General features: G+C 40.3%; 1 pseudogene across 1 annotated transcript; it reads right to left on the bottom strand.

Moving 5' to 3' along the window:
• Nucleotides 1–16620: 16620 nt before the first annotated feature.
• Nucleotides 16621–18660, bottom strand: LOC108516752 (uncharacterized; annotated as a pseudogene). The gene is made up of 3 exons (XR_001881924.1): nt 18383–18660; nt 18043–18186; nt 16621–17885 (listed from the first exon to the last, which is right to left on the bottom strand). The product of XR_001881924.1 is annotated as an uncharacterized LOC108516752 (transcript).
• Nucleotides 18661–18979: the final 319 nt, after the last annotated feature.

The following is an 18979-nucleotide window of genomic DNA, read 5'->3' as shown; positions in this document are numbered from 1 at the left end:
GGAATGAGTCCATAGGGGTCAAAAATAAATGAAAATACAGAGCATAAAATTGCTGATAGCAAAATATGACAGTGCAATTTGGGGAATTTGAAAGCGTATGTCTAAAATACATATTTAAATTAACAAGTAACAAAGGAATGTCTACTCTAATTCACCCTTTTTCTTTGCCTCCAATTCAAAATTCTGACCCACTTAAAAAATGATACCAGATAAGTATTTCTCTCTTATCTGATTAAAACAATTAGTACTAAAATGTGTATCAGGCTGAACATCCCACCTAAAGTCCATATTATTTTTACATATCTGCAATAAAATGAATCTCTAATTGGAAGATATTTTTGAGTGGCATTTTCTGACCACTTGAGACATGACTCATTCCATATTTAGTTTTTCAGAGAGTAAGTAGGTTGAATCAGCATTATTATCCATAGTCAAAATGCCCCAAAGTCAATCGTAGATCCCAGAGATGTACAAAAAAACTGTAACGTGAAAACAAGATCACGCTTCTCCACCACACCTAGGGCTAAACCCATTTCCACCTGTAAGAGATGCAGAGCGCACTCTCATCAGAGTCTATTTCCACAAAATAATAGTCTCTTTGTAACATCGAGGAGTCAGGCTGAAAATAGAAGTTAGGTGCTTTAAAATGAAGAATGCTCTGGCTTGGGCGCAGATTTAGACAGGTGGATTCAGATGCTGCTTACTGAAGAACTCTCTTTTGTTGAAGCAAAACATCTTCAATCCAGAAGTATGTTTGGCCTCTAACATGATCTTGCTGTGTCTATGAAAACCTGTTGGACTCTGAGTCAGTCTTGCCTAAGCCTGCCCCATATGCACATGTATAAAATAGTGGTGCTTTTCTCCTGTCTGAATCACATTGCTACACTATCCATTGACTCACCCTACCCACAAAAAGAGCTGAACTGAAAAAAGAACTCCTAGCAAAACTTTGCCTGGCTGACTATGCCTATGGTCTGTGAGTCACCAAAAATTTTAACTATGGACTTGACCTTACTAGCCCAGGTAAGCCCAAGAACTTCCCATCCCCACCCCATCCTCAACACAGACTTTCCTGAGGGACTGGAGCTAGCATAGTACATCACATTGCATGGCCACAAATCAACAATCTACCTTTGCAAAGTGCGGCTTTCTTAAGGTGTAGCATGCATACGTATAAATGCATATGTGGTATTTAACACAGGTTAATGAGATCAACCCCAAGTGAGTTTTCTGTAGGACATCATATCCTGCAATTATGCATAAAGTTATGTTAAAATATAGGGACTTTCCACGTAAATGATTAAATAAAATGATTTTAAAATATTTATCCACATGAGCTGCCTTATACATTTCTTAAGAATGTGTGTGCAAAGGGTTAATATTATATGTAAGGTAGACATCTAATGGGTAAATTTAAAAGCAGCTAAAAACATAGCATCCTGTGTATAACTTTCATAATTGTGCGTTCCTCCAGAGATAATGGATATCATTATCAGCAGCGCCTGTCCTAGGAAACTTGGCAAGGTTATGATTGTTTGTTACAGCTTTAGTTATATTAACATACACATTAATATTTATAAATATTTGATGTCATGTTAATTTTTCATATAAGATGATTTATGTAATGTTGCTGTGCCCTGTTAGAGGGCATTTGCAATATGCTTCAAAAGGGAACTGAATTGATGTATGTTCTTTAAGGGAACTTGCCTATATATCACGGTTCTTACGATGCATTATTCTGAACAAAAGTATTTCAAAATAAATTATGTGAATTGTGGATTTACTCCATTAACATTTTAAATAAAACATAAAGGAAAAGATCATGCTGAAACTATTTGCTGCATTTTAAAAGGAGCTCTGTTCTCTTGGAGCAGAACAAAGTTTACTGAAAGACTCTTTCAAAATGGAGTTATCAAGCAAGCAATGTTTTGCAATTTTGTTTTAAATAATATATAGTCTATATAGCATGCAAACTAGGACATTCAGAAAAGTATATAAACTTGGGATGAAAAAAATCATAATGTTCTTGTTTCCCTTTGTCAATTTTCTTTTGCTAAAGTATATTTTACTGTGACCAAATTTGGACATTAAGGGAATTAAATATAAGTTCAGCAGGATATGTATAATAAATAAATCAAAAGTTATTAAATGAATATTTGCTTTAGGTGAAAAAATTAATTTCTTTATAGGAAGTTTAATAGATTTGTTTAGTATTATAGTAATGCTTTATAATATAGTTCATTGGTTCACATAACCAAATAATATTATTAATGATGTTTTACTTTTTTTTGTTTTGGTCAAAAGGATAAAATATTTTATGTAAAATATGTGGAAAAATGCAGAAACCCTATTTTATACGGTAATCCATTTTCCAATTGTCATGGATGTTACCTTATCCTTTTTTTTCTATGTAGGCATTTTTTTTAAGTATCATCTTGTAGTTATGCTATTAGCATATGAACTATTAATAAAATTTGAGTTTTGTACTTGTTTCTTTCTTTTATTAGTTTTTACTTTTTTAAGAGATGGGTCTTGCTATGTTGCCTAGATTGGTCTTGAACTCCTGCACTCAAGCGATCCTCCTACTATAGCTTCCCAAAGTGCTGGGATTACAAACGTGAGCCATTGATGCTGGGATTACAGGCATGAGCCACCAGTGCCTGGCCTGTATTTGTCTCTTTTCAACGATTTTAACTAGCCCTTCTATTGTTCCTTTTTCCCTATTAAGATTTGAGTTTTCTTTAAAGTGAACAATTCATTATTAACTTACTGTTCTTTTTTTCGTGTCTCTAAAATGACACATCATCCTGTGGTATAACACTAAGAATGAAGTTAGTAAATTTGAGAATTTTGGAAATCCTCCTTTAAAACATATAACTGGAATTGAATATTTTCTCCTAAATTTATCATCAAATAAGTAATCATTGTTACTTTTCACTTCATCCCTGGCACTGTATTAAATCTTTATATAACTAAAAAAATCAATTTCAGAAACTACCTTTGATTTGGCATTACAGAAGTTGGTTTGTTATTACTATCCAGTTTCACAAAATCAACAATTAATTTGAGCAAAATGTAATAGACATTTTTCTCTCATATTTCACACTCAAATTAATTCTGTCATCAAAATTATTCACATTCCAAAAAAAATGAAAGCAGGTCATGAGGAAAGAAAGTGCCTTAATTTGAGGCCACCCAGAAAGATCGATGGCAACAAAGCATGGAAAAAGGTGGGAATAGGGTTACATCCTGAAGTAACAGACAGCTAGCACTGTGCAAAGTATATGACTATTAAATCGTTTTAAATTCACACAATAAATATCATGTGAAAAAATGTTGCTAATGCACATAGTCACAAACAGCAGTCAGCAGTAGATAAATTGTGTTAAGTATAAATGATTTGAATGAATACCTACAGATATTTAGCTTAGAATATTTATAATACACATGGCAATTTATTTATATTTCATAATATATAATACAAGGAGAAGGAAAATATGAGAAATGTGGTATTTTTTTGAGTATCACAAATCTGTGTTGTCAAATATGAATCAGAATTTACTCTTCAGAATTCCTGTTTCCTGAATGAAGAAGAATAAAAAATTTAGAAGGTGTAGTATTATGTATGATCAAAATGTTACAAAGCATAGTAACTGAAATTAGCAAACATATCAGCAGAACCACCTTCTTTGAAAGAATATAATAGATCACCCATTAAAAAAAAACAGAAATTAAAAACTTTAGGTGTCAAAGGATAGGTAATGAGGAAAGGATAATCAAAGAGTGGATTCCACAAGAAGGTTAGTGCTGTACTTTATGTTGCTGAAATAAGCCTTTTGGCAATTGATGTATAAGTAATCAAATTAAAAGTTTTCCATCTTACACTGATTCTTTTATAGGTAAAAGTATGCATTAGGTAAATAATAAATTAAGAAAAAGAAGGTCAATGTTCAACTGCAGTGTTTTAAAAGCGTCTTCCTTAAGATTATATGCACCCAAGAGACAATTAGCTTAAAACTATAACACTATAGTAGGAGAAAGAGATCTAGATACACAGACACATGCATACACACATAGATACACAAATAGATAAGCATATGTGAGGGTATCTCCAAATACAGTATACAAATCTATACTGAGTTGGCTACTATTGTTCTTAATGTAAAGTTTCTAACGTAGTCGTAAAATTGCAAGGAAGTTAAAACGTCAGAATAGTTTACCACTCCAAATTAGATTGCGATATTTTATCTAAATCTAGGCAAAGCCAACTCTTTTTAAAAATACACTTCAGAGAGAGGGTAGTCTCAGATATCATAACTACAAAAATAATGTGCAATTTAATTTAAATCTAGATTTTATATTTAGAGACAATTTAGTTATAGAGTTAAAGAAATTATGACATTTCTAAATAAACGTTTTACTGAATTAAAATACTATACTGCAAAGTAATTTTTCTAGGTAAATGTGGCAAAAATTCCATTAGTGGGATTCTCACCAAAATCTGATATCTAAAAAGAAAACTCATAGCAGATCAATACTAGTAAGATAAATGGATCAAACTTACATCCATACAAATCACATTTCTTTTTATCGCTGATTAATACTTAGTAATACATTATTAACAGTCACGAAAACCATTGTACTATGTGTTAAAGTGACAGTGCAATAAATTAAGGCTTCACATCAAACCCCATGTAGGCCACTTTCGGAGGTATCTACTTCACTGGTCGGAGACATTTCCCTCAGTCAGTGTGCACATTTTCATTACCAAGTAAAAGAAGTAGTTGTTGAATGAGCTGGAATGGCTCAACATAACATATTACCACAAAAAGAAAAAAAAATTATAAATCCTGTAGGCTTTCTTTTTTTCATCTTTGGATCTGGACAGTTGGTATTAGATAAAATGTTTAAGACAAAGCTGAAAGATTGTAGCATCATTTCACACAAATTACATTATATTTATTTTGAATTTTTCCTACATAAGCTGAACTAGAAGAAAATAATTGGTTAGATAAATGAGACGTATTAATAAACTCTAACTCTGTAAAGTTTAAACATTCTGTCTCATTTGATTCTCTTAATATCTTAAGAGAAGCTGATAGAGGACTATTACTTCTTGTGTGGCAGATTTAACCCCAGGATGAAATGAAATTCTTATTTGATAACAGTTCAGTTTGTTGGTGATAATGGCGACCCTTGGTATTTCAAGTGCGTTTTTGGCCAGGTCATCTGCATAAGTGAATCTAAACTAATTATTTCAATAGACCTCTCTTATATAAACTATGTTAACGTAAACACTGTATAAACTCTAAATGTAGTGGGGGAAGTTGGGATGTGCAGAACGAAGAGACTGCTTTCTACAATTTAACCCTGAACATATGGCATGTCCATACATGTAAAATTAATGTGCCCAGTACAATCAATCATTTAATAGTTTATCAGTCATTGCAGATCACGGCAAAATATGTTTGGCCACACTACTATGCATCTGTTAGAAGATATATCTAAATGGATAAAATGGCTTCAGGTCATAGTTCATTTTTCTTTCTGTTTATGATTATGAATTTGTTATTTTACTAAATATTTTGTTAAAGAAAAAAACCTCACCCATGATTAGCATTGATTTATTTTATGTTCATTTTAGATTTGATATTAGCGTTTTATCATGAATATATCATATCCATAAAAAGGCAAAGATACTGGGTTTACTTTCTGCTCTGGTTTCAGTTATTTATATTAAATTCTGCCTTTAAGAAGAGTTATGGGTAACCATTTTAGGGTTAATCTGTCACTGCCTGATTAAGTATGAAAGGAAACCATTCAAAAGTCACAAGAATGAAATGTAACAGAATGCACAAGGGTTCAATAAGGATGTGTATTTTTCCTTCCACTGTGATCTATTGCTATTCAGAACAATTGATTAGACAGGTTCATTATTGTTTTGCAACCACACACAAACCATTTTTTTTTTTTTTTTTTTTTTTTTGAGATGGAGTCTCGCTCTGCAGCCCAGGCTGGAGTGCAGTGGCGCGATCTCGGCTCACTGCAAGCTCCGCCTCCTGGGTTTACGCCATTCTCCTGCCTCAGCCTCCCGAGTAGCTGGGACTACAGGCGCCCGCCATCTCGCCCGGCTAGTTTTTTGTATTTTTTAGTAGAGACGGGGTTTCACCGTGTAGACCAGGATGGTCTCGATCTCCTGACCTCGTGATCCACCCGTCTCGGCCTCCCAACGTGCTGGGATTACAGGCTTGAGCCACCGCGCCCGGCCTACCATTATTATCTGCCATTCACTCCCTAAGGTGTTCTAGTGGACAGTTTTTCAATGATTTGTGATTTCAAATAGCAACAAACTTACAGTTCACCTTGTTTAACTTCCCTGATCATTCAAAGAGGGGTACCAGCTTCTACAAGCTAAACATTGGAGCAGCTACAGCCTTCCTGGAAATTTTTTATCAGACAAATGTTTATCACACCCAAACTGTGCTCAGTCCTTAATACAGTGATTTTACTTTATCCTGAATAGATTAATAATGGAGGAGGGAACTATCTTTCTGGAGCTGAAATCTTCTGTAAGTCTAGCCTTCAACCATCATTCAAAAATATGTGCTGAGGGTTGCATATAATGTTATTTAGAGAAATTGATAAAGGAATTATAAAATGCATTATAGGCCAGCCGCGGTGGCTCACGCCTGTAATACCAGCACTTTGAGAGGATGAGGCGGGTGGATCACAAGGTCAAGAGTTCAAGACCAGCCTAGCCAACATGGTGAAACCACGTCTCTACTGAAAAAAAAAAAAAATTCGCCAGATCTGGCGGTGAGTGCCTGTAATCCCAGCCACTCGGGAGGCTGAGGCATAGAATTGCTTGAACCTGGGGGGTGGAGGTTGCAGTGAGCTGAGATCACACCACTGCACTCCAGCCTGGGTGACAGAGCGAGAATCTGTCTCAAAAAAAAAAAAAAAAAGTGTTATATTAGGAACAATTTTATTGTAAATCTGTACAGCATATAAAACAAAGGAAGATGAGCAAAATTGCTGTGGAACAGGACCTAAAGTTTTGTCAGGTTCAATTTTTTCATATTATAAAATGACTTTTCTCAAAAGCAGACTCAAGCAATAAAGTATTTTCTTTGTGGAATTCACATTGGGGTGTATATGTGTTCTTAAGAGGCATTGCCCTTTCATTAAACTCTAGTTCATAGTTCTGTGTGTGTGTATGATTTTATATGTGTGTAACTAACATGATCAGAGCAGGTTCTATTCCTCCTAGAAACATGTGTCATTCTTAGTGTTTGGGTTCTGGAAAAAGATTAATTAATCCTCGCTTTTCTACTTACATTGGACAAATTACTCACTTTTCAATGTATGATCTTTAAAATGAGGAAAATAATAGTAACGACTTTTGACGTTGTTATGAGGACTCCATGAGACAATGTGTGTTATGTGGTGGGCACGTTGTCTGCAAGAAAACATGCATGTAGGCCAGGCGGGTCAGGAGGAGGAGGGAAAATAGGATGCAGACCAGGTAATTGCAGTAGTCAAGACAACATAAAAGAAAGACTTGTTTTATGCTTTTCCCACTACTTATAATAAGGACTTTAAATCTGCAACATAAGAGAAAATAGGGTCGCATCCTTAAGTGTAATCATAGTACTTTGTTAAAAGTCACATCCTTCAGAGACAAGTAATGGCAAAAGAAGGAAGTGAAGATGGCAGGGTAGTGATAATGCTTTATGTTAAAAATGTAAGGGCTTTCAGCATGAGCAATGCTTATGAAAACCATCCTAGAAATAGCATGGGATGCTGACCTGTAAATGCCTGGCTTCCAGATAAAGCTCTTAATTTTTTTTGATATATTTATTTGGGATTTCTATTAAAGGTTACACAAGTTGAGTTAGTTTCTATTCCACTTCACAAACAGCACTCTTTAATTTCTGATAATAAATAGAACTAATACATATTTAAAGGTTCATCCCAAAATTTATATAATTTTAGAATCATATATAAAATATTAAACAAGATAGCCAGCAAAAATTTGTATACAGTGTTCCAAGTATTAATATACATAGAAAATGCCATCTCAGTTTATGACTCTTAGAAAATATAATCCAAAATTGAATTTTGAAGTGTCACTGAATCTTCAGCTGGAATTTCTCCTGGCAGATACTCTCACCCTTTTCATTTTGTGAATTTTGATTTCTTTCTTAAGTGGGAATGTGTCACTCCTGAAAATAATTCCACTATAGTTATTTGCAACAACTTCTTTTTAATAGGGAAATGTTAAAACTGAAATATATATTTACATTATGAAAAATATTTAACCCAGGGCAATATTTCTCAAACTTCCCTTTGAGTAAGAATGTTCTGGAAGAGTTGTTTAAAATGCTAATTTACTGGTTCTATCCTTGGGGATTCTGATTCCCTACAGCTGAAACAGGGCCCAGGAATGTATCTTTTCTCAAGAACCCTCAGGTGATTCTGATTATAGGGGGGGTCTAAAGGCAACAATTAGAAAATTATTGGTCCAGGGCTACCATAGATAGTTACAGCCTATTTGTCATCAAGATAATCTTCAAATTTCAATAAAGAACCTCTTTATTAGCAACATTATTCCAAAATGTAGTAAAGGTTGATTTCTAATAAGTTTAAAAATAAATATTGCCTGTACCATGGCCTGATTTAAATCTAGTTTCTAAGTAACACTGTAAACTCTTGAGGCAAGATTCTAGTACTCACTGATCAGTGTAAATAGAGACTAAAGATAAATGCAGAGCTCCATTAAGCCAGGACTCTAAGCTAGGAATCTCACATGCACCCTCTCTTCCTTGCAGTATCCTCTTAGTTTATCTTCAGTTTAAGCTTGTTCTCCCTTCTCTTTCCCCTAACTCAGATTCTCTCACTGCCAATTTCCTCCCTCTTTATAGACTCTTAGCTTATAATCTTCTCATGGCCTACTTTTTTTTTCCTCCTAGATATCTTATCCAAGGATAAAAGAGGGGAAGGTAAATCCTGGTCTTTCATAGATTTTGTGGATTAAAAGTGCTGGACTTGGAGTATATGGCTAAGAAAGAAGTGTTAGGTAAACACAGAAAGAAATGTGGATGCTTCTCTGCCCAGGCTAGATTCTTCTTTCTCCCAGTCTGCTCTAGAAATGCCTGGCTTCTTACGTTTTTCACCGAAGCAAACAAAGCCAGAGCTACATCTTCATCAGGTAAACTAAAAATCAGATCATATGGCCCGTAGGAGCTTGCTGTATTTCAATATGACTCCTTTAATATTTCATGGCTTTATTCCACAACTCTCTTTTCTTAGAAATGCATCACACCACAGAGCAAACCAAACTTTGCTGTCTTAAGCACCAAAAATGAACCAAAGTTTGACCAGGCGTGGTGGCTCACACCTGTAATCCCAGCACTTTGGGAGGCCGAGGAGGGTGGATCACAAGGAGATTGAGACCATCCTGGCCAACATGGTGAAACCCCATCTCTACTAAAAATACAAAAATTAGCTGGGTGTGGTGATGCACACCTGTAGTCCCAGCTACTCGGGAGACTGTGGTAGGAGAATCGCTTGAACCCGGGAGGCGGACGCTGCAGTGAGCTGAGATCACACCACTGCACTCCAGCCTAGTGACAGGGCGAGACTCCATCTCAAAAAAAAAAAAAAAAAAAAAAAAATCCAAAAATGATCCACAGTTTTAGGCAAGAGGATAGCGGATAGCTTTACCTAGAATGTTGTTAGAAATATCTTTCTTTGCCTCACTTGGGACGTTTGTACCATAAGAGTAGTGGTGTTTCTGCTGTCATCTTTAAGCAAAGAATTCCATGACACATGAAGATGACTGTTTAGGCTTCCAGACTGAGGTAATTAATGCAACTGTGGCCTCGTGTACTTCTGACATCAGGATTTATGGATGACCCAGGTTTAGTCTCTTAGAAAAATCAGCTATGAGTTGAATACAGACTTGAAATGAAAGTAAAGAGGCAATAAAATATCAAAATCTTATGTTGTATTTTAAATTTCTAAAGTCTTAAGGAAGTTGTTTGTCTATGTCCATTTCAAATGGGTATAATGGTCCATGATAGGCTTTGAGAAAATAGGCTATGAGCATGAACTTCATCGTAAGTATGTTGTTAAGAGTGGCAGTGGTATTGATGATGTAAACATCTTTCCTCTCCTGGCATTAACAGACAGAAATGTGACTTGTAGATTCAGTCTCTCCCCACCAACACATACGCAAGCAAAATGTGAAACTCACCTCTCTGCTTACATATCTTTAGTTGATAGTTCACAGACAAGAAGTTTTGTGAGACTGAACCCTAAATGATCTGTTAATGATTTGGGATTTTAAACAGTTTGCTCTGAAAGCTGGTTCTTGTAATCAAGTTTGACATGAAAATAGCACTGTCATTAAATTCAAGGAAATACCACAGTTTAATGCTTAATCACATTAAATTTCGGATAATTTGTATGTCATGAAGCTGTATTTTGGAAACATCGGTTGGAGCTTTAGTACGGAGCAGACCATATATCTACATAGACTCTTAGTCTCAGGGCACTTCAGTATCAAGTTGTAGTTTTGGAAAGCTGGTATGGAAAAAAAAACAAACACCTGTTTATTAATTGCATTGAAATGTTTTAGGGCATACCTACATGTAATTAAAGTGGCAATGATAGCAAATAATAGGGCTACAATTACTTTCTTCTAGAACCAGTTTCTTTCAAGGGAAAAATTCTTGCCCCGTCACTTGCCCCATGAATTTCCAGGAGTGTTCCTTGCCTCTGATTTGAAGCATGTTAATGTTGTTCTTTTTCAAGCAGTTCTGATTCTTTGTCCTATACATTTTTGTGGATAGATGTTGTCTGGGTGATGGAAGGGTAGAGATTAAATTGAATTTCTTGCAGGGTCAGTTTACATAGTGAGTTCTGAAAGCACTGAGTGGAAGATTTACATTTTCACGCAAAATCATTGAAATTATGGTGAGTAAAACATATGATAAGGATGTTAACATATACCTAATAGGTCACCCATACTCACGTGGGAGTTTTAGTACTTCTTAGTAATTCCATTTACTTGACACAAATGGTTGTAGCTGATTGCTCTAACCTATCACCATACCTTGAGCAAAACAACGGATGGCATGCAATAAGGAGCTAGGATCCATTAAAGAGAAGCCCATTATAACAGCTTATACAATCTACAACGCAAATGAGAACACTGTTTCAACATAAGATGAAAAAGGCATTCTGAAAGAGGCTCAAGTATTTTCTAAATTTTAACAAAGCGCTAGTCTTGACTCCTAAGATTTCTTAAATATTTTTCAAAGTGTCAACTCAGAATTGTGGAATATGTCTTTTGTCTTCCCACTGTAAGGATTCAAACTTCTCATAATGTACAGAAAGATCTCCAGTCAGGATCCCCCCCGCCCAATACAACGTTGTGTTAAACTTCATCCAGTTGTCCAGCTAATTCTTATGCTTCTCCAATTTTACTGGATATGATGTTTTTATTGGGGTTCATGGAAGCATGGCTAATGATATCAGCAAGCTTTGTAATTTCTCACTGCCAGTTTTCTACACAACTTACACTTTTGTCACTCAAACTGCACCAAATTGCTCCAACAATTAATCTTAAAGCGCAGGAGTAGGGGGACTTTTAAATGGACCCCTTCTTGGGATTTTGTGTTAAAAACAGAAAAGTTCCCATGAGTGAAGGGGTAAGTTAGCTTTTCCAGCCTCTGCCTCTCCCCAAGTCTCACTCTTCTCTACCACCCCCCAAAAGGAATGAATTACATTTCTCTTCTTGTCCTTTAAATGAATAGCATAGTTTGGGTGAAATTATTGGGCAATTGCATGCCTTTTATGCAGATAATGCTATTTGATGAAAGCGGTGTTTTGATCTGCTAAGGATAATACAGATCCAGGGTTGGATTCATTGGTGAGAGTAAAGCTGTCTTCTGTGATAACTTCATCTCAGCATGAGGTCAGACGGGGAAAACTGGGATGGGGGATTAAAAAATGACACAGTCGGAGCAGTATTCAGTTCCCTGCTGTGCTCCTGGCTGCACACTATAGCTTATGTTTCTGATCTGTTATGGTATTGTCTGCCTTTCTCTCTCGGAGCAGAAAGAGATTGCTTAAAACTTTTCTTTTTTCAGCTAGAGGGATTAGTTCTGTGCAGTTTTTTTAATTAAAGAAACTGTATCTTTTTCAAGGCAATTTAAAGCTGCAAGAGAAGAACCATCAACATCCATAACTTAGTACTATTATCTGTAACAAAGTGTAAGCTCTAAATTTGATATTCAGAAATAGGGGAAAGGAGCTATAGAATTCTGTTGTATTTTTAACCTTCAGTGGTTGCTCCAATCCCTAAATGAAGAATAGTAAATAAATTATTTTGTATAAGTCCTGAATATGTTTCTATAAGTAGTAACTTTCAGGCTTTTTGCTTTTTTAGCTTAGCTGAGCTTGCTTAATTAAATCTTCATGATGATAGCAAAGTGCACTTGAAAATGGTGTAAGAGGAAATAGATTTGACTATATATCCTCTTTTTTACCCAGAGATCATTTTTAAACATTTCCATTCTACTGAAAGTGATAACAGTAGAAAATGTCTGCTTAATATGGGCAATTTGCATTTAAACAGTGCGAAGTACAACATTACGGTACTTTATCACAACGAATCTTTGCATTTGTGATAAGCGGTCATCATCTTTATTAATCTGAGGGGAGCATGGATTGAATCTATCCAAAGTGATGATGAATTTGTCAGGACATATACATTTGAGTTGAATTTATAGCTCAATTTAACCCAGGTTAATGTCGAAAATCCTCAAATGTTTCCAATAAGGCCCATATGGTTATCACTTTACAAAGCACACAGGCTCTGCGCTTCAGTTGCAACATACACATCTCCAACTAAATTCCATGCCAGATCAATTAGAAACAGTCCTCCTGAGCAGACAGGAACAAACAGAGATTGTTTCCCCAATACCAGCTGAACCCTTGTCTTGAAGAAATGAAAAGCAGTCATCTTAGGCTCTACACTTCTTACCACTAAAAATCCAAAGGAAAGGTGGAAGACAATAGGGTTTTATAAATAATGTCATATTTAATATAAAAACGTGAGTATCTACACGTTATAGGTGCTTGCTACAATTTGTTTCCAAATTTCAATAAATATATCCTACTGAAAAAGAGAAAACCAAAATTTGATCTCTTTGCCTTTTCTCATTGTTTTTGTCTTTACTTTAAATTATGTTTCTGAGGAAAGTCAACCAAGGTCAAAAGTGGTTCGTTGTAATGACCAGAATTTTAAAATGATGTCCCATTAAAAACTTGGTAGAGAAGAAAAAAGTGTACTTAAATACGTTTTCGAGGTAAATTTTATTTATGACATACCCCTATTTAAAAAAGAAAGTCAGCCGGGCTAAAGACAATGAAAATATTTTATTCGTGTATCCACTCATTCAACAAACATTTATTGAGCAGCTCCTATATGCCAGCACATGGGCTAGGCTTGTGTGTCCAAAGAGGCATAAGGTTGAGCCCCTACACTCCAAGAGTGCTCAGCTATGAGGAAAGACCTATCCAAAACACAGTGCCATCCTTTATTACATGCAGAAAACACAGTGGAAGCACTGCCAAGGAAGGAGAGTATCACTAATAGGTGCTTTAAAAGCTCTGTGTTCTAGGGCTCCAGATGCAGGGCATTCCAGACTAAGAGGTCACCGAAGGGAGGAGAAAGAGCAGGGCACTTCCAGGAAATAAAAAGATGTTCAATTTGTCTGATACTGAATTACAGTCACTTGATGCCTTTATTTTTAACCTATATTTACAAGTTAACATATAAGCTGGAACCTAAAATATCTAAAGGGTGTTGTTTTACTAAAACATTGTCCTGTAATGTCACTATTTTATCATAAACCTTGCCAGCAGCTAATGCCTACCTTGAGTACACTATATACGCTTCTCACTGAAAAGTTGTTTATAGAAAATATGACAGATTTTAAAAGGCACTCCATGATAACTCTTAATTATAAAGGTTCCAACTTTCAGTGTGGAATAATGTAGCAAGTTTTAAACACATTCACGGAGCTAAACCAAAACCGAAAGTTCCACATGTTCAAAGATGCTGGTGTTCAAAATGCTTTGCAAAATCTGGGGTCTTTTATGAGGCTCCAGCCAAAGCAAGGGAGCCCTTGGGTGGTGCTATGCAAATGCTTTTTCACCGAAGGCTGGAGCCACGCATAGGCCAGGTTTACGCCATGGAATACAAGCAAATGTACTGGAGAAGCATGGTCCCAATTAAAGGTTGCTTCGTCTCATCACCAGTCCATTCGGTGGCTCCAAAATGCATGCACATTGAGAGAGGCTTATTTTGCTTTAATTAAGATAATGAAAACATATTTTCCTCTACAAAGTCATTTAATTTTATGACTTTGTCAGTGATCGAATTAAAATACTTGTTTTATAGTTCCCTCAATCTAACAGCCAAGGGATAAGTTATTTTTTGTCAGTGGGGGGAAACCCCCCCCCAATAATATCTTCAAGGCTACTTGAGAGACTTCTATGTAAAATTTAAGTTTCACTGTTGCAGATTAATTGCTTACTACCTGTGAAGCCATTTGTGTAAGGCAAACACCTCGGGTGCATAGAATTTGGGTTTTGCTCAGTGGCTACCAGCCTTTAGCCTGTGTTCTAAAGTGGCCCATCACCTATTTGCTGTTCTCAGTTGAGACATAACCTTCTTTTGGGTGTATGTGGGTTACTGGCTTTCCTCGTCCTGAGGGGTGAGCTGGAAGGTCTAGGTACCTGAGATTTGGCTCCCCTGCTCATTTCTACCCCCTTCTTCAACGTTCCTAGGGTCTCCTGAGTGGGAGAGGTTGCAGCCGGCGCAGCCACTGGGTTTGAACCCAGCAGGCAGGCCGCTCAGGCCTCAGGTTTGCTAGAGCAGATGTAATAAAGTCCAAAGAATAGGTAACCTCGAGTGATGTCCACAAGTCTCCTTGGAGAACCTAATACCTGCCTCACCCGGCGGTCCCCGTCTGCACGCCTGAAAGCCTCGTGTGTCAAAGGAAGAAGTGGCTGCGGAGACCGTCGAGTCTGCACGGGAGAGAGGCACAAACAGCTGCTACCCGGCCCCTTCAGGTCCAAGCTGGCTCTTGAGGACAGGAGGAGAAAACGGACAGCCCCCAAAGGGGAGAAAGGGAAGGCGCATGTGATGCTGACTAAAATGGACAGGTGTCACCTTCAGGTGGGCAGCGCCACTTGGCTGAGACTTGGCCCACGGGGAGGCGGCGGAGCGGCAGGGCAGGGTGCTGGTGGGCTTGCCTCAGTAGTGGGGAAAGCCTGGTTCCCCTTCCCCAAAATGAATCCGGAGGTTCCGCCCATTATTTTCTCCCTAAGGACTTTTTAGAGGCTTGCAAAGGCCCCAGGCATGCGTTCCTAAGAGTAGGGCTAGGCGAGGGGAGCTGGGCCACATTTTCCTTTCGGAGAGCTGCGCATCTGTGTGACAAGAGGGGCCCACGGGAGGGCGATGCCGCCAGCTCCGTCCCATTATCCCGAGCACTACCGGCTGCGTTCACACCGCAAAGTCACCAGCTGCGTCGGGCAGAGTTTGCTGAGAGGGGCCAGAGGCTTGCAAAACAGACAGCGATGTCTTGCATTTCTTCTCTTGCTCCAGTTTTTATTGCTGCGGGAGGGCACGGCGCGAGCTGCCCGCCATCCCCGCCCTCTCTTGACAACAGCTCAGTGAGGCAAAAAGCATGATGGTCACGTAGCGAGCTGCCTCTCTGCTTTCCAGGGATTCATTTGAAGGAGGAAGCGTGTGGTAGTTTGGCACTGCACAACATCAGCTTTTCCTAACGGCCTCAAATGATGGAACTTCTTTGTATGAGAGACAGAGAGAGAGAGACCCAAATTTAACACACGTAAGCTGCCTGGATTACAGGCGCAGGCAGACGTAGAGGAGGACCCCTGCGCGCTTTGTCCACCAGCGACGCCTGGCATAGAGTGCGCAGGGCCGTATTAATGAGTCCTAGAGCATTTTTTTTTTCTATATTGCAAGCATAGTGTAAATGTTCAGCATTGCATACTGAAAAACTTTTAATCTCATGTAAGAAGGAACTGGGCTAGAGGACAGGAGCCAAGATTTATTGCCATTTCTAAGTTTTATGAGTTCTATTGTTTCCTACCTTTATTACCAGCGTTAGCTGTAATTAGGATTCTAGGAAAAAAGAAGCATCCCCCAACTCCCACAATGTAGCACTTCAGTTCTGGCCTCTTTAGGATTGGGGCAGTGTCTCATCTCTATTGTGTATTCCTAGATAGTAGGAGGGAGTCTCACTTACATATTTATAAAAGTTTTAAAGACCTAATACTTTTGTGTGTGTGTGTGGGAACTGGGCCACAAAAGTGCTTTATGAGTTTCCTTACGATCATGTCTGGATTCAAATTTCAAGTAGTCTGCATGCTCTTCATGTAATATCTGGGACATATCTTCATAATTGACAAGCTTTTTTTTTTTTTTTTAAATAATGAGAATGCTTAGAATGAGTGGGGATATCATTAATTCGCCCCATGACCTTATCTTTTTCAAGTGTGAAATTCAGTGGCAGAAGGAGATGGATCTATCCCAGGGTGACTCTAGATTCTTCCCGCAAAGATGTGCGTGTACTACTTAACGCGCTGCGCTCGGGCACTTAGCAACTTCGGGAACACGGGCTGTGGGTCTGGGCACACTAGTTCGAGTTCGGGTTTAGAGATTCTCCTCCCTTCTAGCCCAAACTTTGGAGAAACTATCATAAAGGTTCAGGCTTTCCTAGGAGGCGTCGTCCGTGTTCTCCCAGTGCTCGATCTGTTTCTGGTTCTGCACGGCAGTTAAAAATGCAAGTGGACTTCCTAACGGCCGAGTACAGGTACAGGTCGGCGGAATTCTCCGCTCTGAAGCTGAAAGTGGACGGTGGCGCGAGGAGGCTGGGAGCGCACCAGTCTCCGCCACGCTTCCAAGGACAGGTCGGCGGCGGCCGGAGCAGGCCTGGTCGCCGGGTCTCAGCCCTCCATGGGCGGACTGCGGGTCCCAGGGGAAGGCGGGGAGATGCTCAGGCGCCCACGGGGGAGCCGCACGCACTCGACAGTCCCAAGCGCGCATGCCCCACCTCTGCCACCGCCCCGTCCCGGACCCGAAAGGAGCCTGAAGGATCCCACGGACCGTGGAGCCAGAGAGCGGTTCTGCTCAGGTCGCCCATTCGGAGCTACAGAGCCGCCCATTCGGAGCCACAAAACTCTGGAACTTCTAGCAGTTTTGGAGGCTCCGGGGGAGGACTTTCCTGCAGATAGGGGGCGGGGGCTGAGGAGCGGGGAGCCGGGAGCCAGCGCTGCGGTGGGTAGAAAGTGGCAGTGTCTTGGGAGGAGCAGCAAACTTTTTTTCCCTCCCACAGCAAACAAAATCGAGGCAGGGACAGTGTTCGGCTGCTAATCTGAGGGGAGAATGGAGAGGAAGGAAGAGTAGTAAAAGCGGGGAGTGGAGCCTTCGGAGGACTCCCGGGTCCGCTCCTGGCAAGGTGATGCTGGGCGGAGGCCTAGGTGCTTGAAGCCAGGGGCCAGACAATTGTTCTGCTACAGTGCCGAATGGGGCTGGTAAGGAAGTCTGAGTGTTTACTGCCTCCCTTCCCTGTCCAAAGGTCATTTGCGCTTTTCGGTGTCGGACGAAAGGACACTGTGGAAAGGAAGGCGCGGGTCATTTTCAGAGGCTCCGCAAAGGACGGGCCGCCTACCGGGGGTGGAAATCCTTAATTACACCCTTCTGCCTCGGAATCCGTCTTCCTGGCAGTGTCTTGCACCCCCACCTCCTCGGGTGACTCAGCTGACCTGAAATGCTCACCCTACGGAAGATCAAGAAAAGTAGTTTTCTAAGAAGGTTAGAGGTTTGATTACACAGAGAAGTGTTTCCACTTAAGTCCAAAGCAATTACCCGCCCCCTCCCCCAGGGCCGCCTCGCCGCCACCCGTAGCAGAAAAGGACAGACTCCCACGCACGTACCCCCGCACTTTGTTGGTGCGTGTGAATTTCAAATGGCGCAGTAAGTTCATTAGTGTTTGCAATCAGCGGCGGGCAGACCCCTCATCAGAGCCGAAAGCAGGCAAGAGCCATTCATCAGCGTGAAGTGTTATTCACGGATGACCCCTAAATCACGGCGAGAGTAGTAGAGGCACTGATTGGTCACAGCATGGGAGCCTCGGTGCTTTCCCGAACCCGACGCGGCCAGGAGGAGGGAAAGAGGGAGGGGCGGCGAACGTGGTTCAGTCCGGCAAATCCCATTTGACAGAAAAAGGCAGTAAACGGGGAATCTCTTTTTTTGAATAAAGAAGAAATAAAGTACCTGTCATCTTGACAAGTGGCGGAGCAGAGGAGTCAAGGATTATAAATGATCACAGCCAGGTCCAGCTCGCCCCGTGATTGGGCTCTCCCGCGATCTGCACCGGGGGAAGCGCATGGTAGGCTCCTCTCCTTTCCTCCTCTCCCTCGCACACTCTCGCACACACACACACACACACACACACACACGGACACGTGTACGCGCCCGGGCTCGGGCACACTCGGCCCGGCGCGTCCCCCGCCGCACAATTATGGTCCTGGATGCCGCTCCCCGGCCGGGCGTCCTGGGGGCCTCCTCACCTGGCCCTTCTCGCCTTCCTCCTCCCTCGCCTCCCCGGTCCTCCCGCTCGCGGGCCGAGCCCTGAAAACTCCTACCCGGCCTGGTCCGCCGCCTTGGAGGAGGCTGGAAGGGCCGGCGGGCGGGGAGAGGGGAACGCGGGGAGAGAAAGAAAGTGAACTCATTGGCGCGCCAGCGCCCTCCCCTCCCGCGTCCCGGGGCCGCGCGGCCGGGGCGGGCAGGGAAGGAAGTTGTAACACTCGCGCCCCCTCCCCGCCCCCGCCCCGGCGGCGCCCGCTCCCCGCTCCCTCGGCGGGGCCCCCC

Source organism: Rhinopithecus bieti, unplaced genomic scaffold, assembly GCF_001698545.2.
Source record: "Rhinopithecus bieti isolate Rb0 unplaced genomic scaffold, ASM169854v2 scaffold_38004, whole genome shotgun sequence".
NCBI lineage: Eukaryota > Metazoa > Chordata > Mammalia > Primates > Cercopithecidae > Rhinopithecus > Rhinopithecus bieti.
This window is presented reverse-complemented; position numbering and strand designations above follow the sequence as displayed.